Source organism: Bubalus bubalis, chromosome 3 (genome assembly GCF_019923935.1).
Source record: "Bubalus bubalis isolate 160015118507 breed Murrah chromosome 3, NDDB_SH_1, whole genome shotgun sequence".
NCBI lineage: Eukaryota > Metazoa > Chordata > Mammalia > Artiodactyla > Bovidae > Bubalus > Bubalus bubalis.
In genome coordinates this window covers 41,444,728-41,468,007 of record NC_059159.1, presented here as the reverse complement: position 1 = coordinate 41,468,007, position 23,280 = coordinate 41,444,728, and the positions used below count along the sequence as shown (strand labels likewise).

General features: G+C 42.4%; 1 non-coding gene across 1 annotated transcript; it reads left to right on the top strand.

The window, feature by feature from the left end:
• The first annotated feature begins 15,073 nt into the window (after nucleotides 1-15,073).
• LOC112584092 lies at nucleotides 15,074-15,180 on the top strand. Its single transcript, XR_003108442.1, has one exon. It is a non-coding gene; the product is annotated as a U6 spliceosomal RNA (small nuclear RNA).
• Nucleotides 15,181-23,280: the final 8,100 nt, after the last annotated feature.

The window sequence follows — 23,280 nt, the reverse complement described above, 5'->3', positions numbered from 1 at the left end:
GACTCTTAACCACTGAGCTACCAGGGAAGCCCTTGTTCATACTTAAAAAAAAAAAAAAAATTGGACCATGTGATTCTATTATCTTTTTTAACTTTTGTATTGGGGTATAGCTGATTAACAATGTTGTGAGAGTTTCAGGTGAACAGTGACGGGACTCAGCCCTCCATATACATGAGTCCATTCTCCCCCAACATCCCTTCCCATTCAGGCTGTCACGTAACATTGAGCAGAGTTCCATGAGGATGGATTCACGTATATGTATGGCTGAGTCCCTTTGCTGTTCACCTGAAACTATCACAATGGTAGCTTCTATTATCTTTTTAAAACAGACTTTATTTTTTAGAGCAGTTTTAGAGTCACAGCAGCATTGAGCAGAAGGGGCAGAGATTCCTCAAATACCCTTGGCTCCACACACACACAGCCCCGGCCATTATCCACATCCCCTATCACAGTGGGGCGTTTGATACAATGGATGAACCAACACTGACACATCACTCCCACCCAAAGTCCACAGTTTCCATTAGGGTTCATCCTTGGCTTTGTACACTCTGTGGGTTTGAATAATTGTATGATGACATGCACCCACCATCATGGTGTCATACAGAGTAACTTCGTTGCCCTTAAAACCCTCTGTGCTCTCCCTATTCATCCTTCTTTCCCCCCATCCCTTACCCCTGGCAACCAACTGTTATCTTTTTAAAACTTAATTTTTTTATTATTAAAAAAAATAGACTAGTATCTTCAGTCTCACTGCCTGGGTTTGGATCTCCTCACTTCCATGGCTGTGTAAGCTCTGGCAAATGGACGAACTTGTCTAAGCCTCCGTTTTCCCATCTCTAAAGTGGACGTGCTAACAGTATCTATGTTGCAAGACTGCTGAAAGATAAATAAGATAAAATTTGAGAAGCGTTCAGCAGAGCACCTGATAAACATACATCCAAGTACATACAGTTATGGTTATCCTTTGTCCTCTTGTCATCTCCGAGGAAGTCACCTTCCATTGTCCCATTGAGTGTCTCATAGCCATCCCTCCAGAGGAAATCTGATTGGGTGATGTTGTTGTGATCTAGTGTGGAGCATCCCTATTGGACAGACTCTCACAGACCCATATCATGGCTGGTCGGTCATTTTTATGTCCAGCCTATCCATAGCCACTTTGTGCTTGGACTCCATCCCCAGGCCAAACCACTGGCACCAGAAGAACAGTCCAGTCATATGACACGAGAGGAAACAAGAATACTCCCCCAAATAACCACTTTCCTCGGAGGAGGACTCTGGGGGTAGTGAGCACTCAGAACTATTTGACCATGTGGTACAGTTGGTTGGGAAAGGAAAAGAATCCAGGAAGAGCCTGGAAGAAAATGAGGGAAAAGAGATTTAAAACTCTATTATTACTGGTTTAGGGTTGTTGGATTCATGGAATCAATCCACATATACTCTCTAGCAAAGTGCTGGGCATGTTGTAAGCACTCAGTACGTAGTAGCATTGAGGATGACAGTGATGATGGTGGTGGTGTTGATGATTTTGACTGTTATCATGTCTATTTGAGGCGGAAGAACAGCTACAGGTAGAATGATGGGGAGAGGGAGATAAAGGACAAGGATGGGACTCAAGACAGCGGGCATGAGGGTCTAAGGTTTCAAAGCAGGAGCAGTTTCTGGGGATGCAACAGCCCAAGCCCACGTCCTGCAGGTGGGAGTGTGGCAGGCACACTCCTGGCAGCCCCTTCCTCCCTGTACCTCCAGACAGATTCACACTGCCTGAGCTCCGTATTCTCCTGGGGTCTCACCCAGTGCTGTGGTTCCATGGGGAGCCCTCTGCTACTCCCTGATGCCTGCTCAGAGGTATCCAGTTCTCTCCCCTCCCAGGACTTCAGAGAGGGGCCTGTGTGTGAGGTTTTTCTGCCTCAGAGAAGGAGCGCTCCAGCAGAGCCACTGGGTGGCACACGCTGGGCATGAGACACCTGGTGCAAGCTTGGGCTGCAGGGGAGGTTCCAGAACATGGAGCTATTCATAGCCTGGCACAGATGCCCAATTCCCAGCTAAGGGAGGGGGCGTGGTAGATGGGAAGCAATCTTGCTTTCATCATTTATTATTTTATTAACCACTTAGGATGCTGAATGCAGTGAGCATCATCTGGTTGCGTCCCTCAGTTTTTCTGTTGGCAGTTCCTTCCTGCTTGTTACTTCAGGAACAACATCCTTCCCCAGGGGCCAAAGAGGGGCCAAGGAGAAAATGAAATTGACCAAGTGACAATGAATGAGGGCAAAGAAGGGATAAATATTCATCCTGCTCCATCAGCAGTGGGAGTGGGTCCAAAAAAACACTTAGCCTCACAAATTGCTCACTTATCCTCCCCATGGCGAGTTTGCTCCAAATGGTTTGGAAAACTATTGCCACTAATCAAAGGCATCAGGCCCGTTGCTGGAAGAGGGCCAGGATGGGCCCAGCAGGAATCTGAATTGTGCCTGGATTCATTATCTCTATCTAGTCCAGCATTTTAGTGGTAGGTTTTTTTTGGTTTGATTTCAAAGTGAGATAGTTAGATCATTATTTGTTAAATTATAGCTTTTAATTAGCAGCTCCATTGAAATGAAAAGCCTAAGAGAAACTCACATGCCTCTACGTTTTTGTTTGGAATTTATAATTGTCGCCAGTTTGGAAAAGATTAGTTGGGGGCGGTTACGTTTTTTTTAAAGAAAATCCTCAAATTATATGCTTTTGGAGGAGGAGTGACGGGAGATGCCAGTAAGCTAGATACATAGACCTTACAAGTGATGCTATCTGTTGTTATTATCCTGCCTTGCTGCTGCTAAGTCACTTCAGTCGTGTCCGACTCTGTGTGATCCCATAGACGGCAGCCCACCAGGCTCCCCCGTCCCTGGGATTCTCCAGGCAAGAACACTGGAGTGGGTTGCCATTTCCTTCTCCAATGCATGAAAGTGAAAAGTGAAAGTGAAGTCTCTCAGTCGTGTCCGACCCTCAGCGACCCCATGGACTGCAGCCTTCCAGGCTCCTCCATCCATGGGATTTTCCAGGCAAGAGTACTGGAGTGGGGTGCCATTGCCTTCTCTGACTGCCCAGGGTCCTTGTGTTTGCGGAAAAAGAGAGGGGGTAGATGTTTTACAATCATTCATATGTTTTCTCCTAGGTTGAGCCCAAGATGGCAACTGAGGCATTAATGGGGTAGTGAGTTTGACAGAAGAGTGGTTAGCCAAGCCCCTGGTTACAGAGGGAGTTTTGTTCACACTGGTCACAAAGAGTCAGACACAACTGAGTGACTGAACAACAGCAACAACCCATTCCTGATTCCCGTGGAAGATAGGGAAGATGGGGAGCCCTTGATCAGCATTGGTGGATATTTCCCCTTGACTACTTGGTTTCAGGATTTGGGAGGAACGAGGAAATTTCCTTATTCTTTGTTTCAACTTTGCAACCTTCCTCTCCCCTGGGTTTGCCCTTGCTCCGCCAGTTGCAGAATGATCTTGGATCCAGCAGGGGGCGCTCCACTGCCTGATTTAGAGCTTGCCCCTCCATCTCTAGTGAAACCACACCCCCACTGTCTGCACCAACTGTGTGCTTTTCTTCCTGTCTCTGTGTCGGTTTTCCTTCTCTGGTAAGAACAAGGATGTAGATTACAATCTTTGCGCGTTGGGCCTCGGGCAGGGAGCGGCTGTCAAGGCGAGCGCCCTGGTTTTCTTCATCTTTTCACAACCAAGGAGAGCATCACTGCCTACTGCATTGGGGGCTAAGGCAGCAAGAGCCCCCGCCCCCCAGAATCTGAACCATTTCCCTCAAGACTCCTTTGCTCTGTGCTTTGCAGGTCCTACCGACAGCAGACGGGAAGCCTCTCTAGTGTATGGGGTGAGCCCACAGCCACTGTCCCTCCTCCGATTTCCTGTGGTACTTGGACATCTTGGTACTATTGGGTCACAAATCGCATTAGAACAGAGACCAGGGTTGTCCTCTGATCTATTATCCACATTTAGCACAGGGCTAACACGGCTACATGATACATAATGAATGAATTAATTAATTAATGGAAACTGTTCTTTTCATTCTTTCTTTCTTTCATGTACTGAGTAGGCACTTTGTGCCAGGCGCTGAGGAATCAGAGATTGAAATATATAATTTCCTGTCACCAAGGAGATTATAGTCTGGAAACAGAGACAGACACACATCTTGGCAACTAGAATTTCTAGATTCCCTTAGTTAGTGGCTAAATAACTACATTTAGCCAGGAAAATCACAGCAGCCACATCGTAAGGGTACAAATTCATTGGACGTGACAACATCCTTTGAAATTCAACCACTTCTTTTTTTTTTAATTAAAAAAAAATTTTTTTAGCCGTGTCTAGTGGATGGAGGTGGAGAAGGCAATGGCAACCCACTCCAGTACTCTTGCCTGGAAAATCCCATGGACGGAGGAGCCTGGTAGGCTACAGTCCATGGGGTCGCGAAGAGTCGGGCACGACTGAGCGACTTTACTTTCACTTTTCACTTTCATGCATTGGAGAAGGAAATGGCAACCCGCTCCAGTGTTCTTGCCTGGAGAATCCCAGGGACCGCGGAGCCTGGTAGGCTGCCGTCAATGGGGTCACACAGAGTCGGACACGCCTGAAGCGACTTAGCAGCAGCGGCAGCAGCTTGCGGGATCTTAATTCCCCACGCAGGGATGAACCCACACCCCCTGCAGTGGAAGTGTTGAGTGTCAGCCACTGGACCACCGGAAAGTCTCCAGCCACTTCTTATTTTGACAGTGAACTTGACTCATACTCTTTTCCCAGCGTTGTGGGGGTGGGGCAAGGTTCCAGGTTAGATGCCCTTAGTCTCCTATTACTTTGAAGCTCCAAATTAGACTTTAAATCCCATACCTCCTATGAAATCAGGCCACCTTGCAGAGGTCACTTTAAGGCTGTCCATCAGGGTCTCTGTGAGTGACTTTTCCCTCAGAAGGGGAGATGAGAAAATAACCCGTTAGTAAATAGCATTTTGTCCTAAAGGGCTTTTGAGCTTGTGTTGTTATTGAAGTTTTGTTTGTTTATTCTGGTTTCGCTTTAGCGTGTAGATTCAATGTTCCACCTCCCCATCTTGCTTTCATCTTTATTCTTAATGATCATAATTTACTCTGCTTATAGGAGTAATCAAAGAGGTGAAACCCTCTCCCAGTGGGGGAGAACAGCACAGATATGAAGCCCAGAAATAGGAATTGTTTTCTGATGAGCAAATGTCAAATATTATAGAAGATTAGCTTTGGGTATTGGAGGAAGGGTTATCATTATGGCCTGAAGCAACTATATGTATCTCTAGAGCTCTGATGGCCAAGAAAGCCGGAATAAATGTTTGGGAATTGGTTTAATGCACATATTTTGATCTCTGAAAAAGCTAGAGCATGAAATAAGTAAATGAAAAGACTTATATGCTTTTTGACTCTTGGAGCAAAACAGGAAAAAAAAAAACCCACAAAATTTAATCTTTATAATTTCATGGTATTGAAAATTTACTAGAATTAAATTTTTTTAAATCACACAATTATTCCAGCTCCAGCTGTGTGCACTGGTGTGAATAAAATACTATCTGTATTGTAGATTACATTTCTTCCCTTCATAGCCCTCCAGCAAGGGTCCCAATGACTGTAATTAAAATCATTGTACTACATGGTTTCACAGGGGAATTCTACCAAACCTTTCAAGAGAAGATAATCCCAGGGCTTTTGTTACATGTTACTGAAATGTTCCATGTTACTGAAAAAGAATGAAAATTTCAAAAATTTTTAGAAATATGAGCACAAGTCCAGTGAAGATTTTACTAAATATATAAATATAGGTGCAACTCATTAATTAATATTAATGCAAAAAGCTCAATTACAATATTAATTAAAAGAATATAGCATATTAAAATTAATATATCACATGGAGTTCATCCCAAGAATTCAAGGGTGGTTGGACATATGGACTTCTACCTCCTAAACCCAGAACTTCCTCTTCTGGTGGTAGTGGACTAGGTAATTTAGAAGAAAACTTTCCACAAGGAAAAATCTTTGTTAGACAAAGAATAATGAAATTATTTTTTAAAGTATGAAAGGGTTAATGAGATAGGGATCAATACTGAGTGAGGTCTGGGAGAGGTTGGGAATGCAGATTGGTGAGCAAAGCACTTGGGGTTGCATTTTCCAGAAAATTTGCTAAAGGTCTAAGATGTGCTTTTTTGCAGTCCCTTAGTGATTGGGCTTGAAAGATGGAATCCACCTTGGATAGGGACTCTGGTAGACCACTCCATCCCATAGCATTTAATTCAAATAGAATCTGGAAGCAGTGAGGGGACAGATGGATTTCTTAACACGTGGTATTGGAACTAGTGGGTTGCCAGTGGAAAACAAAGTTGGATTCAGACTTCACATTACATGTGAGGATAAATTCCAATTAAATCAAAGTTTGAAGTGGAAGAAAAATGAAATCATGACAGTAATAGAAGAAAATATGAGAGGATTCTCTTGTAACCCCAAAGGAAGCAAGGTCTATCTCATTATATCACAAAATCCAAAAGTCACTAAACATAAATTGATAAATTTGGCTACATAAAAATTTTTGTGGGACTTCCTTGGCAGTCCAGTAGTTAAGACTCTATGCTTCCCTGCAGGGGGCTTAGGTTTGAGGGTTTGATCCCTGGTCAGGGAACTAAGATTTCAAATGAAGAGGAGGTTGCAGCAAAAAAATTGCAAGGCAAAACGTAAAGTCAAATGACAAATGATAAACCTGGGGAAATATGTTCAACTCAAATTATAGGCAAAGAGTTAATTTCCATAATATTTGAAGAGAAGAAGATTACTAGCCCAAGAGAAAAATGGGCAAAAGATATAAACAGATGGACCACAAAAAAAAAGAGAAATGGCTCTTATTATAAAAAGATGCTCAACCCTAGTCATATGAGAAATGCAAATTAAAACCACATTGAGATTTCACTTTTCACCCATTATACTGGTAAAAATCCATAAATTTGATATCACTGCATAGGCCAAAAAACAAGCATTCTCACACGTTGCCAGTAGGAAGGTAAACTGACTCCCCTATCAAGGACAATTTGTCAGTATTTATCAAATTTACAAATGTTTATATCCTCTGATCTAGTCATCACAGAATTTTTTTCCTTCAGATATCCTTACACATGTGCAAAATGATATTCATACAGGCTATGGACGTGACTCTGAGTGAACTCCGGGAGTTGGTGATGGACAGGGAGGCCTGGTGTGCTGTGATTCATGGGGTCGCAAAGAGTTGGACACGACTGAGCGACTGAACTGAACTGAACTGATCCGTTATAATTATGTAATGGCAAAAGAATGGAAACAGCTAAATGTTCAATAATAAGGAATAAATTATGTTTCTGCCATGTGTTAGAGTATTATACAGCTATAAAAAAGAGAGTTAAGGAAACTCCTTACGTTTTTGATATTTAATGGAAAGTTCAGCAAGACACATTCTAACAACCACAAAAAGGTCAGAGAAGTGTGCTACCTTTTGAGTTTTTTTTTAAAAAAAGGGAAAAATAATGTATACCCATAGTAGCTTGGTTTCCCTGGTGGTTTAGATGGTGAAGAATCTGCCTGCAATGCAGGAGACCCAGGTTTGATCTCTGGGTTGGGAAGATCCCCTGGAGAAGGGAATGGCTACCCACTCCAGCATTCTCGCCTGGAGAATGCGATGGACAGAGGAACCTGGCAGGCTACAGTCCATAGGGTCACATGTTCATGTTCAAAGAGTTGAACATGACCAACAACTAACACTTTTATAGTAGCTTGTATGCATATTTGTGTACACATAGATGGTTAAAAAAATAACTAAAGCCAGGAGTCACCTGTTGAAGGCCATGGCACTGAGTGGATGGGAAAACGGTGGGAGGGAGCCTTTTTACCACCTGTGCTCTGTTTTATTGGATGTTTGAACAGTGCGGATGCTTTGTTTACTGACACCTTATTTAGCTTACACTGAGGTGTGAGCTTCAGTGTCATGGCTGTTCTAACCCACTATTAAAGCAGCAACTGGATTCTATCTCCCAGCAACCAGAAGAGATTGTCCTGAGACGAACTCTCTTCTGGCCAAAGGTACTAATTTCTAATCACCAGCTGGGCTTGGGTTGGGGCTGATGAGGTTTATGAGACAAGATAGAACTAACAGGCCCCAGCATAGATTTTTATCTCTAAGTTTGATTAAGAAACCATTTTAAATTGTGTGTAAAATATACATCATATAAAATTAACCACTTTAATCATTTTTAAATCAAAGTATAGTTGATTTACAGTGTTGTGTTAATTACTGCTCTACAGCCAAGGGATTCAGTTATACATATATGTACATTCTTTTGTATTTATTCTTTCCAATCACTGTTTATCAGAGAACACTGAATATTGTTCTCTCTGCTATATAGTAGGACCTTGTTGTTTATCCATTCTATATATAAAAGCTTACATCTGCTAACTCCAGCCTTCCACTCCAGCCCTCCCTCAACCTCCTCCCCCTTGGCAGCCGGTAGACTGCTTTCTATGTCCATGATCCTGTTTCATAGATAGGTTCAATTGTGTCATATTTTAGATTCCAGATACAAGTGATATCATATAGTGTTTGTCTTTCTCTTCCTGACTTACTTCACATAGTATGATAATCTCTAGTTGCACCCATGTTGCGGAAAATGTCATTATTCCATCCTTTTTCGTGGCTGAGTAGGATTCCATTGTATAGTTGCACCACCTCTTCTTTATCCATTCCTCTGTTGATAGAATGGATAAAGTTGCTTCCATATCTTGGTTATTGTGAGTATTGCTGCTATGAACATAGGGGTGCACGTATCTTTTTGAATTATAGTCTGAATTATATTTAACCATTTGTAAGTGTTTTTCACCATTTTCATTGCATTTTAACCATTTTTAAGTGTATAATTCAGTGGCATCATGTACATTCAAAATGTTGTGCAACCATCTTCACCACCCATCTCCAGAAACTTTCCATCTTCCCAAATAGAAACTCTGTACCCATTAACAACTCCTCTTCCCTCCTTGTCCCTAGCCCCTGGTAACCACTCTTCTACTTTCTGTCTCTATGAACTTGACTACTCTAGGGACCTCCTAAAAGTGGAATCATACAATATTTGTCCTTTTGTGTCTGGTTTATTTCATTTAGGGTAATATTTTGCAGGTTCATCCATGTTGTGTGTGTTAGTGTATCAGTCGCCCAGTCGTGTTTAACTCTCTGCGACCCCATGGACTGTATCCTGCCAGGTTCCTCTGTCCATGAAATTCTCCAGGCAAGAATACTGGAGTGGGTTGCCGTTCCCTTCTCCAGGGGATCTTCCTGTCCCAGGGATCGAACCCGGGTCTCTTGCATTGCAGGCAGATTCTTACCATGTGAGCCACCAGGGAAGCTCTCTCAAAACGCAGTTAAATCCCAGGCTTTTCCTCCTTTCTATTTGTGATCATTCATCAAAGGCAATGGTGTGGGAAAACTACGTCCATTCTCCAATCCTGCTTCAGAACAATTTGCTCCCCTTTCTAATTCTCACCTCAGCCTCTGAGCTGAGACCCAAAGTACGAGAGATGGTCAGACTGCTGCTCTGTCAGCTGGTGGAATTAACTGCTCACCTTCAGGGAAAGTAGATACTCCCCCTCCAACTTTGCAGCTATTGTGAATAACGCTGCTATGAACATTGGCATACAAGTATCTGTTTGATATTTGTTTGATACCCTCGCTTTCAGTTTTTTGGGGGACATATACCTGGGAGAGAAGACAAGGACAAAACCTCGTTTTGACTTTTAACCACCTGTGCTAACTAGAGAAACACTCCTCAAAGATTAAGGACTGGTTGTAAAAACTCTTGACCACAGGAATATCAGGAAGCAAGTTAAAATACAAAAACCATAAGACAGCCAAGCACGGGCTATATATAAATGCATCACAACCAAAATGAACTTGAGGCCACTAAATGCCACAGACTTTGACGTCTCCCCGTTTTTCCCCTACAGATGATCCACGATTGTGTTTGTATCTCAGGTCAGTGTTCATCTCAGGGCTGTCAGGATTTCAAAGGATGCCTGGCACTCCTCCCCTCCCTTCCCCCATGGGAAACACAGATGAGCCTTCAGCTTCTACCTGCTCACAGGTAAATTGGAACCTGAGCTGTGCCTCTTAATATCGTGGGATTTTTGGCACTCAGCAAAGATGCTCTGTGGGGACACTAATGTATCGCTTGCTGTGATACTGAGAACTCCGAAAAAGGCTGGCAAGCTCAGTAATTTGCTGATTGTGTTCTGACCTCTTCTGAGAGAGCTTCTGGGCAGGGACATCCTAAATAGCATTAAAAATGAGCCAAGGCATCACTGGATTCGTGAAATAAGCACTCTGCCCTGCTCGCTTCTCTAGCATCCGTTTTTACTCATCCTGAACAGTGGGTGAGTGGTTGTGGTCAAGGCTGCTTCCTCCGCTCAAAACATTTCAAAACGCTCCGACAAGGACTTCCCTGGTGATCCAGCCATTAAGACTTTGCCTTCCAATGCAGGAGAAGTGGTTCAATCCCTGGTCAGAGAGCTAAGATCCCACATTCAGAAACAATATGGTAACACATTCAATAAAGACTTCTAACATGGTCCACATCAGGACTTCCCTGGTGGTTCAGCGGCTAAGACTCAGCACTCCCAATGCAGGGTCCTGGGTTCAATCCCTGGTCAGGGAACTAGATCCCAAAGGCCACAACTAAAAATCTCACATGTGGCAATGAAAAGTCGAACATCCCATATGCCACAATTAAGACCCGGCACGGCCAAATACATAAATAAAAATAAATATATTTTTTAAATGCTCCACGTCAAAAAAAAAAAAAAGTCTTAAAAACCCTCCTAGAGTGGGTCACTTGGGAAGTCCAACACTCAGCCACTAAGAAGTGTCCATTAGGAACAGCCACCACACACTCCCCCTGTGTGCAATTGACATTGTGGCTTGTTGCCAGGAGGATGGCAGAAGAGGCTCACCCTTGTCTCCAAGAAGACAGGGGAGGGATCTTGATGCAAAACTAGCTTGCTCTGCCTTGAGGAGGAGAAAGAGTGAAGCAGTGAACCCTTGGAAATGGGAGAGCTCTTAGAGGCCCCTTAGCTTAACCCAGAGGCTTTTTGTTTGCCAACCCTCTTCTGTCAATACCACCCTCATTTCTCAAGGGGGATTAACCCTTCCCTGGTTCTCAACCATGTGGTTTAAATACAACTAACCCCACCTCTCAGTTCCAGGGATGGATCCTGATTTAGCTTAAGACAGAGTGTGCTGACCCCTGGATTCAGTGATTGGTTTAAAATGGGTAGTTAACTCAAGCCAATAAGATGCAAGAAAATGTTTGCTGGGGTTTCAGGGAAGGAAGAACACCCTTTTGTGTCATGGGGGGAAGAATGCAAATAGAGAAGGATTAGCCTCAGGAGTGCCTGGCAGCCATTTTGCTACCATGAGGGAGAGCATGCCTAAGATTAAAACTGAGGATCTTGAGAAACCAGCAGAGAGAAGTTGGGTTCTGGGCACATTGTTTGAACCTATATCAAATCCCACCTGAAGTTAGTCCCATCTCCAAACTGTTCAGTTACATAAATTTTTGTTCCGTTAAATGACTTATTTTTTAAGCCAATTTGGGTTGGAATTTCTGTTATTTGCAACATAAAGTTGTCCAGCTAATTCAAGCCTCCATAATCAATGCCATGAGAAATACAGATCTTCCAGTGAGAGAAAATTGTTAGCTATCTCCATGACGTGTTACTGGATGTTCAGCAGAGGATAAGGATGGGAGAATGGAAAGCGTGTGAAGAGGAAGTTTGGTGTCTGCCCCACGGAAGTGAGAGTCCCTACTGAAGACTCCTTATTTGGGGGTAGAGGGGAGGAGCTGCTGTGCCCCAAGTGGCAGCAATAGGGCCATTCTTTTATAAATTAAAGAAAGAAGACAGTTCATCTCGATCTGATTTCCCCCTATTATTCTCATTTCCTCTACAAAATGAGGGTGTTGGAGTTTGTGAGCTCCAGCATTCTACCTATCTTTGTTTCTGCAGAAAGAGCGCAGGCCTCAGAACCTCACATACATCACATATCATATCAGATCCTGCTAACAGCTGAGCGGCTTCAGTCAAGTTATTTAACCTCTCTAAAGCCTCAGTTTCCTCAGCTACAAAATATGGACCTTGATTATACCTTCTACACAGTGATTTTTGTGACAACCAAATGAAATACAATGTATGGCCCTTCCCTGGCAGTCCAGTGGTGGTTGAGACTCCATGTTTCCAATGGAGGGGGTACAGTCTCCATCTTTGATTGAGGAACTAAGATCCCACATGCCATGTGTCAAGGCCAAAAAGTAAATATATATATATATATATATATATAACCATATATGAAGGTGCAAGTATAGTGCCTAGTGTGTGGTAAATACCCTATAAATATCAGCTACCCCTACCCCATCCTACTCCCCTTCTCTGTAAGTATAGAACACTTACAGAGGATGGGCAACCTTTGGCCAGCAGCCCATGTCTGGCTCCTGCTTTTGTAAATAAAGCTTTATTGGAACACAACTGTGCTCATTCATTTACCCATTATCTATGGCCGCTTTCTAGCCCTAAGCAGAGGGTTGAGTAGTCAGAACAGAGACTGTATGACCCACAACACCTAAAATATTTACTGTCTGGCTTTTTACAGAATAAACTTCCTGATGCAGAACGTAAGGCCTGATCTAGTTTAAGGAACGTCAGCTATTTTCTCAGCAGGGAGGAGAACTATTGGGAAGGTATAAAGAAACTTCTTGATGCCCCTTGAATCTTTCACACTGACTCTGGGGACGTGCGAGGGTGGCGGCCAGTCTCAAAGGAGAATAACCTATGGCGGGAAAACAACACCCAGGAAAATAGTCAAACATGATCTAGGATTCACCCCTTCCCCAGTACTTGAGGAAAGGGCCCAAAAGGAAGATTAGCTCTCTAGATAACACATACACCCCACCCCATCCCCCAAGGAAGTGACCAGAGATTTAAAATACCAACACAAAATAGTAAATATTACAGTAGATCTTGGACACTGTTCTGGTGAGAAGATAAGACTTCTTCCGGAACGGCATCTTCTGTGGGTGTGGCATGTAGGAGAGATTATCTATGTCAGGGTCATGTGCGTTGGTTGATCACAGGATGCTTGAGTAGCCACAGCACTGACCGTTTGGAGCTGAGCTTAATGCCCCACACAGGTCACCTGACCCACGGTCCAGAGCGACCTTTGGCTTCCTCTGCACCTGTAGCTATCTGAGAAAACGACCCACGCCACAGATCCATTCTGTTGCTCTTGGAGATGGTGCGAGCCACCCAGCTCACCATGATGGTCCCTGCAGACTGAGTGCGATTTACACCCCTCTAAGCTGCATGGTCATCCCCATAGAAGATACCATCAGGGGTAACTCAGCTTTTCCTCCTACAGATAACATGAGGCACACATGCGGTGGAACAATGGACTGTTTTTCTTTCCCTTTTAAAAACTGAAATGTGACTGACATGCAGTGTTCTGGTAGTCTCGGGTGGTGGTGTTTTTCTTAGCAAGACACGCCTTGTTGGCTGAGGCCAGGGCCTCCATTCTGTGCCCTGACTAATGAAATACCTCAAGGCACTTTATTTGGTTTGTTTTGGGTGGGTTTTTGTTTTGTTTTATTTTTTAGCCTTTTCTCTGTGAGAGAAGCTCACCTCTGTGTATTCTTGTGTGTTCAAGGCTGGAGATCACCCTCCAGCTCCATTACCCCCACCTCCTGGAGAAACAGCTTTGATTATCTTGCTCTTTCTCCTTCACTCTTTTCCTTTCTTCCTGTGTTAGAAACCGTCTGCCCACCTGATGGCAAGTCTCACCCTCTGGTGGTGATCACACAGCCCGCACTGTCCTGACCTCAGCACCTGTGGGGTCTGGACTGGGCTATGTTAACTCTTTAGCTGCCCTTTGGTCTCCCTGTGCTCAGGAGCCGGTGAACTGCTTAGGTGTCAGTCCTCTGCCAGTGACGAGAGAGAGGCCTGCTGGTGGGGACTGGAACCACCCACCACCAGTCCTGAGCCGGGAACTCAGGTGGGAGCAAATGTTTCTAAACTAGGAACTCTTCGGTGCGTGAAGAGGGAAGGGGTTGACAAACTTTGCCTTCAAACCTGGAAGAGATTTCAAGTCATTTCTCCAACTTCTGCATTTTACAGATGGGGGAACCAAGGGCTAGAGGGCGTGGGGGTGGTTTCCCCAAGACCAACAGGTGGCTCTCAGCAGCGTTGCAAATCAAGTCCCAGCTTCTCTTTTCTTCATCAGATGGTAAAACACGTTGCTGTTGGGCAGCTGCCTCCAGTGAGGGTGGGCATTTGGTCTCACTTTTTTCAGAACATGATCTTTCTCATGAAAGGTATGTGGGCGTAGGGCCATGACCAACATCTCTCCTCCCATTTCCATCACAGAACATCAAAGCCTTTAGGGTAGTGATTTCCAAAGCGTGGGGCTCACACCACAGGTGGGAAGTACAGGAGACGATTTCAGTACCTACCCACTTTTTAAACTTTAAGAGTAATGTGTTTATGTTAATGTGCATTAGGGAAGTGTGTAAGTAGACACCAAATCTATTCGTGTTCATGATGTTTGTATATGACTACTGGGGTGGGGGCTCAGAAACTAAAAATGTATTCAGTCAATAATAGCATGGGTGATTTGTTAATTGGGAAAAAAACATACTATATAAGCAAGTGGCTGAAATTCTGGAAATGCTGTCATGGAGAATACCAACAATTGGGAAGAGATTTAAACCAGGGATTTGCTGGTGATGAAAAAAAACACATGCTTAGCCTCATTAATCACCAGAGAAATGCAGAATAAAACTAGAATGAGATACAATTTTTCTCCTTTCAGTTTGGTAAAGATCATAAATTTTGGGGACTTCCATGCGGGCCAGTGGTTAAAAGTCTGCACTTCCACTCCAGGGGATGTGGGTTTCATTCCTGATCAGGGAACTAAGATCCTGCAAGCCACCTGGTGTGCCCCTCCAAAAAAAGATTATGAAGTTTGTTCTCACTTCAGCAGCACATATACCAAATTTAGAATGACACAGTGAGGATTGGCATGGTCCCTGGGCACAGATGACATGCAAATTAATGACAAATCTCGTGGGCTGTTGTATGAAAAACTAATCAAATTAGTATTATTGAGAACAGGGGCTCTTTACTGAGGAGGAAAAAGGAAAAAGAGAAAGTGAGATCATTGAGAGTAAGTAAAAATTCTGTCCTCCTGAATATTAACTTCAAATCTCACTATAAACTCATGACATAGTTTAAATATGTATTGAAAAGACCTATAAATAATGACCTGTCCAAAGCAATAAACACCTCTACCACGCTGACTGAAGTCTTCAAATGCCATCTCCCACTAAGAAGTGCTGCCATCACCGGAGCGCTCTGGAGAAACAGCTGATTTTATGTCTGGGACAGGGGATTTATCAGATAAGCCTAAAACATCTTGTGAAACAAGAAAGCAACAAAGCTATCAGACTACTGGAATGCTGTCAAAAGGCCTCAGAAGTTACCTTGAAGAATCTCCCTCTGGCCAAAGATGGGATGATTTGAATGTCAAGAAGGATAATAACTGCAGCAGAACAAAATCCCTAAATACACTTAAAATCCCTGAATTTATCATTACGCTAAAAACACTCCAAAACAAAAGAAAACCTCATTGGTTGCTGCCTTCAAGGATACAGTGAACCAACTCATTACTTTTAAAAATTGGAAATAAAGGTAAAAATCAAGTAATCATTATGTGTTTCCTGTATGAACTGTACCTCTGGGTAAACAAATAGTTGATGAGGGGAAATTTCTCTGCTATGAGAAGGAATGATGGCATTGAACTCTTTTTGCAGTCATCATGAAGGACTGCTAACATCACAAGAAAAGGCACGATGACATGATCGCCCTCTCAGGCAAGAAGACAACGCCTCTTACAAAGCAGTCCTGTTGCTGTTTAGTCGCTAAGTCTCTTCTGACTCTTTTGCGACCCCCTGGACCGTAGCCCGCCAGGTCTTCTCTCCATGGGATTCTCCAGGCAAGATTACTGGAGTGGGTTGTTATTTCCTTCTCCAGAGGATCTTCCCAATCCAACCCACATCTCCTGCATTGGCAGGCAGATTCTTTATAGCTGAACCACCAGGGAAGCCTCACAGAACAGTCCTGCCCCCTTCCCAAATTAAATCTGATCAGGATTCTAGATCTAACTACCAGTTCACAGGAGGGACATATTAAAAGATACCATGAGGTTCCTAACAGCAAAATACAGACTGGGAAACTCTACAGGACAAACCATCTAATTTCTTTAACAAATAAATCTCATGGACAGAAGAAGGAGGGGTTGAGGAGACATGGAAGGAGCACTTTTAAAAAGAGGCTTATAGACTGTAATATGGAGTGTTTTGAACCCTGATTCAAACAAATTGCCAATAAAATTATGAGATAATAGGGAAATTTAAGACTGATATTTGATGATATTAAGAAAATTTCTTTATTGAAATATAGTTGATTTATAATGTTTTTAAAATTTTTTTAATTAAAATTTTAATTTCTGCTGTACAGCAAAGTGATTTAGGTATATATGTATATACATTCTTTTTCATACTTTTCCATTACGGTTTATCACAGGATGTTTGATATAGTTCCCTGTGCTATATAGTAGGACTTTGCTGTTTATCCATCCTATATATAATAGTTTGCATCTGCTAATCCCAAACTCCCAATCCACCCCTTCCCCACCTGCTCTCCCCCAGGCAACCGAAAGTGTATTCTCTATGTGAGTGAGTCTGCTTCTGTTACCTAGAAATTCCACCTATAAGTGATCACACATGGTATTTGTTTTTCTCTTTCTGACTTTCTTTGCTTAGTATGATAATTCCTAGTTATAGCCACAGTTCAGTTCAGTCGCTCAGTCGTGTCCGACTCTTTGCAACCCCATGAATTGCAGCACGCCAGGCCTCCCTGTCCATCACCAACTCCCGGAGTTCACTCAGACTCACGTCCATCGAGTCAGTGATGCCATCCAGCCATCTGTCGTCCCCTTCTCCTCCTGCCCCCAATCCCTCCCAGCATCAGAGTCTTTTCCAATGAGTCAACTCTTCACATGAGGTGGCCAAAGTACTGGAGTTTCAGCTTTAGCATCAGTCCTTCCAAAGAAATCCCAGGGCTGATCTCCTTCAGGATGGACTGGTTGGATCTCCTTTCAGTCCAAGGGACTCTCAAGAGTCTTCTCCAACACCACAGTTCAAAAGCATCAATTCTTCGGCGCTCAGCCTTCTTCACAGTCCAACTCTCACATCCATACATGACCACAGGAAAAACCATAGCCTTGACTAGATGGACCTTTGTTGGCAAAGTAATGTCTCTGCTTTTGAATATGCTATCTAGGTTGGTCATAACTTTCCTTCCAAGGAGTAAGCATCTTTTAATTTCATGGCTGCAGTCACCATCTGCAGTGATTTTGGAGCCCCCAAAAAATAAAGTCTGACACTGTTTCCACTGTTTCCCCATATATTTCCCATGAAGTGATGGGACCGGATGCCATGATCTTCGTTTTCTTGAATGTTGAGCTTTAAGCCAACTTTTTCACTCTCCACTTTCACTTTCATCAAGAGGCTTTTTAGTTCCTCTTCACTTTCTGCCATAAGGGTGGTGTCATCTGCATATCTGAAGTTATTGATATTTCTCCCGGCAATCTTGATTCCAGCTTGTGTTTCTTACAGTCCAGCGTTTCTCATGATGTACTCTGCATATAAGTTAAATAAGCAGGGTGACAATATACAGCCTTGACGTACTCCTTTTCCTATTTGGAACCAGTCTGTTGTTCCATGTCCAGTTCTAACTGTTGCTTCCTGACCTGCATACAGATTTCTCAAGAGGCAGGTCAGGTGGCTGCATTATTTCATTCTTTTTATGGCTGAGTAGTATTCCATCATTTGTACCACATCTTATTTATCCATTCATCTAATATGGAATCATTGTTAATTTATTGAGTTGTCACCTAGGGATTATGATTATTTTTGTTAAGATTCCTTAATATAAATACATACTGAATTATTTACAGATGAAATGTTTAATGTTGTGGGATTTCCTTTAGAATACTCCAGTGGTGGTAGGAAGAGGATGGAAGTTTAGATGAAATAAGATTGGCCATGAGTTCAAACTGGGTGATGGGCAATAAGAAATCCTTATAATCATCTTTTTTTGTATATGAAATTTTCCACAACAAAATTTTTTCTAAAGGCTGAAACATCCAATTTCAGTAAGGATCTAGTGAAATGGTCTCTTTCATACACGACTGATGTGAGTACAGATTGGTACAGGATTTTTAAGGACAATTTAGCAGTGTCTATCCAAATGTCCAGGGAGCATGCACTCTGACTCAGGAATTCCACTTTGGAGAATGTAACCTAAAGAAATATTCAACAAGGGTGTTTCCTGTGACATTGTTAGTGATTGGAAGAAAATGGCAAATAATGACAACAGCCATCAATAGTGGATATTTCAATAAACTCAATAAACTACTGTTAGCATTTGCAGGAGTAGGCAAACACCTGCAATGTCTGTCAATAGGAGATGTTTAAATAAATGATGATATATCTATACAATGGATTGCCATGAAGCTATTAAAAATAATGAGGAAGGTCCATACCTGTGGTAAAATAAAAAATAAATATTTATTTTTTGTCTGTGGCTCAGATTTCCTAAAACCCTTGGAATTTATTGTCTATTGTAAGTTAGTGAGATAACTCCAGATTGGGGGCTAGATAACTTCAGGATGGGACCCGTGGCCAAACAAACCAACCACAAGATTAGAGGCTTAGAACGTTCAGTGACTCCCCTCCCCGACTAGGGAGGCAAGAGGACCTGGAGATTGAGCTTCATCACCAATGACCAGTGATTTAAACTATCATGCCTACATAATGAAACTTCCATACTACTGCTACTGCTAAGTCACTTCAGTCGTGTCTGACTCTGTGTGACCCCATAGACGGCAGCCCACCAGGCTCCCCTGTCCCTGGGATTCTCCAGGCAAGAACACTGGAGTGGGTTGCCATTTCTTTCTCCAATGCATGAAAGTGAAGAGTGAAAGTGAAGTTGCTCAGTTGTATCCGACTCTTAGCGACCCCATGGATTACAGCCTACCAGGCTCCTCCATTCGTGGATTTTTCTAGGCAAGAGTACTGGAGTGGGGTGCCATTGCCTTCTCTGAATGAAACTTCCATAAAAACCCCTAAACAGCACAATTCAGAGAGCTTCTGAGTTGGCAAGCGTATCCATATCCCAGGAGGGTGTGAGTGCCAACCCTATGGGGGTAGAGGCTGCTGCACTCAGGACTTTCCAGATCTCCCCTTATGTACCTATTCACCTCACTGTTCATTTGTATCCTTTGTAATAGTACATATAATGTTTTCTTGAGTTCTGTGGTTCATTTCAGCAAATTATCAAATCTGGGGTGGGGCATGGGAATCCCTAGACTTGTAATTCACTGGGCAGAAGTGTAGGTAGCTCGGGAACCCCATTTGTAGTTGGCATCCGAAATAGGGAGTCCCTTCCAAAGTGGCTCTGATGGTAAAGAACCCACTCCAGTTTTTTGCCAGGAGAATCCCTTTGACAGAGGAGCCTGGCAGGCTACAGTCCATGGGATCTCAAAGAGTCAGACACGGCTAAGCAACTAACGTTTCATTTTCTGAAATAGGGGCAGCCTTGTGGGACTGAGCCCTTAACCTGTGGAATCTGACTTTAGGAAGTTGGTGTCAGAATTATTAATATAAAAAAAAAAAAAAAAGGAAGTTGGTGTCAGAATTGAATTAAACTGTTTGTGTCTGAGAATTGTAAAATTGATTGGTGTCAGGAAAAAAGAAGTCACACAATGTGTATTGCCATAGAAAGATCTCCAAGACCTATCTGAGCTTATTTTTTTAATAGCAAATTTTAACTCACTGGGAAGAGTGCAAATTTTCTTATTGTGAAACAGAATGTTTACAAAGCCACAGTAATAAAAACTGGTACTGGCATAAAAGACAGACCCATAGTCCAATGGAACAGAATACAGAGCCCAGAAATAAATCCTTATATTATGGTCAAATGATCTTTGAAAAGAGTTCCAAGGGGACTTCCCCAGTGGTCCAGTGGCTAAGACTGTGCTCATAATGCAGGGGGGCTGGGTTCTATCCCTGGTCAGGGAACTAGATCCCACATGCTACAACTAAGACCCAGTGCAGCCAAATTAATTAATTAACTAATTTTTAAAAGACAGGTAAACCTAATTTTTTTAAAAAATGGACAAAGTATGTGAAGAGACATTTCTCCAGAGTAGATAGACAAATGGCCAACAAACATATGAAATAATTCTCAATATCACAATCATTAGAGAAACACAAATCAAAATGACACTGGGATATTATCTCACAACGCATTAGGATGACCACCAGAAAAACAACATACAAAAAAAAAAAACAATTGTTGGTGAGAATGTGGTGATACAGCAACATTTCTGTGCTGCTGGTAGGGATGTAAAATGGTGCAGACACTATGTAAAGCAGTGTAGAGATTCCTCAAAATGCTAAAAATAGAAATATTATATGATCCAGCAATTCCACTTCTGGATATATATTGAAAAGAATTGAAAGCAGGCTCTCAAGAGATTTTTGCACACCCATGTTCACAATAACCAAAAGGTTAAAGCCCAAATGTCCACTGATAAATGAATGAATAAAGAAAATGTGGTGTATACATGCAATGGAATATTATTCAGTCTTAAAAACAGAACTCCTGTCACATACTACCACATGGATAAGCCTTGAAGATGTTATGTTGAATGAAATAAATCAGTCACCAAATGGCAAATACTGTATGGTTTTACTTATATGAGATATCTAGAGCAGTCAAAATTATGGGAACAGAAAATAGAATGGTGGTTGCGAGGGATAGGGGAAGGGGAAATGGAGAGTTGGTCTTCCGTGGACATAGAGTTTCAATTTTGCAAGCTAAAAAGTTCTAGAGATCTGTTACACAACAATGTGAATATAGTTAACATTATTGTACACTTAAAAATGGTAATGAGAGTAATGTTATATGTTTTTATTACAATTGTTAAAAATAATAAAACACTTAAGAAGAGGTGTAAGACTTATACATTAAAAACTATTAAACATCACTGAAAGAAATTAATTAAGGCCTACATAAATTAATTAAGACCTATCCCATGGTCACAACCCACCTGCCAGTGCCGGAGACACGAGAGATGTGGGTTCAGTCCTTGGGTTGGGAAGATCCTCTGGAGGAGGGCACAGCAACCCACTCCAGTATTCTTGCCTGGAGAATCTCATGGACAGAGGAGCCTGGTAGGCTACACGTCCATAGGATTGCAAAGAGACAGACATGACTGAACTTAGCATGCATGTATTCCATGGTCACAAATTGGAAGACTTAATATTGATGGGATGATAATACGCCCCAAATTGATCTACAGATTCGGTACAATCCCTATTGAAAGCTCTGATTTTCTTTTGCAGAATGACAAACTGATCCTGAAATTCATATGAAAATACAAAAGGCTCAGAATAGACAAAACAATCTCAAAAAAGAAGAAAAAAGTTGGAGGATTCACACTTTTTGATTACAAAACTTACTACAAAGTTGCAGTAATCAATTAAGTGTGGTAATAGTGCAAAGATATATGGAATAGAATTGTGAGTCCAGAAATAAACCCATATGTTTATGGTCAATTGATTTTCTATTTTTCTTGAAATATAGTTCTTTTAAAATATTATATTAGTTTTAAGTGTACAACATAGTGATTCAATAATTTTAGGTTATACTTCATGTCAGTTTTGGTGGTTTAGTCACTAAGTCGTGTCTGACTCTTGCAACCCCATGGACTGTAGCCTTCCAGGTTCCTCTGTCCATGGGATTTTACAGGCAAGAATGCTGGGGTGGGTTGTCATTTCCTTCTCCGGAGGATCTTCCCAACCCAGGGATCGAGCCCAGATCTCCTGCATTACAAGCAGAATCTTTACCTACTGACCTACCAGGGAAGCCCTGGTAGCTTCATATTAAGTTATTATAAAATACTATAAAATACTTCATATTAAGCTATTATAAAATATTGGTTCTATTCCCTGTGCTGTAAATTATATCCTTGTAACTTCTTTATTTTATACCAAGTAGTTTGTACCTCTTTATCCCCTTTACCTCTCTTGCCCCTCCTCCTACCCTTCTTCCCTTGAACTCCCTGGTAACCACTAGTTTGTTTTCTGCATCTCTGGGTCTGTTTTTGTTTTGTTATAATCTTTTGTTTTATATTTTATTAATTAAAAAAAATTTTGGCCTGACTGTGTGGCATGTGGGATCTTAGTTTCCTGACCAGGGATCAAACCTGCACACTCTGCATTGGAAGGTGAAGTCTTAACCATTGAACCACCAGGGAAGTTCCATAGTCAGGAGATGATTCCAGGAAGCAGGAGTGAGGGAGAGGGAGACAGACAAGAATGGAAATCCAATAGAGAACCCATCATGGATTGGTTACCACTGTGAACCAACTGTCATTCCTCTTGAAGATCCCTGAGCAATGATGCAGAATATATGCCTCAGACAGGCTCTCCAAAGACAGGAGCCTGTGGCATTTATTAACCAGTTCCCATTTCCACCAGCTATGGATGCCCCAGGGATAACTTGCCCCCTGTAGAAGCTTCCATCTGGGATGCTTGAGAAACACCCTAGGGCACAAAAGTGGAGAGTAGTAGGGGTGGGTGTTTGCGGTGAGACCCCAACAGCCATGGGAACTATCTGCTGCACCTGCTGCAGAAATCCACGATGGGCCAAAGGGAGGTCGCACAGAACACAGAAAGTGTCTTCTTAGAGGGTCACTCAGACTGGGGACCTGAATAGGTGCAGCAAGCAGAAGCAATTCAAGAAATGAGATTGGACAAGTAAGCTGGGGTCAGAGGAGCCATTGTGAAGAATCTGATATGCCAGGTTACAAAGTTTAAACTTGATTTGCCAGTCTCTGGAAGTTAATGGTGCTCAACAAATATTTACTGAATGAATGAATGCTAATGACAGATGCACCTGGGCCAAACCAAAGCTACTGAGATTTAGAATCTAGAAAATTAGCTGTATGACCTCTAACCTCTTTGATCTTCCATTTCTCTCTCACACTACCTTGACAATAACACCTTCTTCACAGGGTTGTGGTGAGAAATTAGATGCAATCA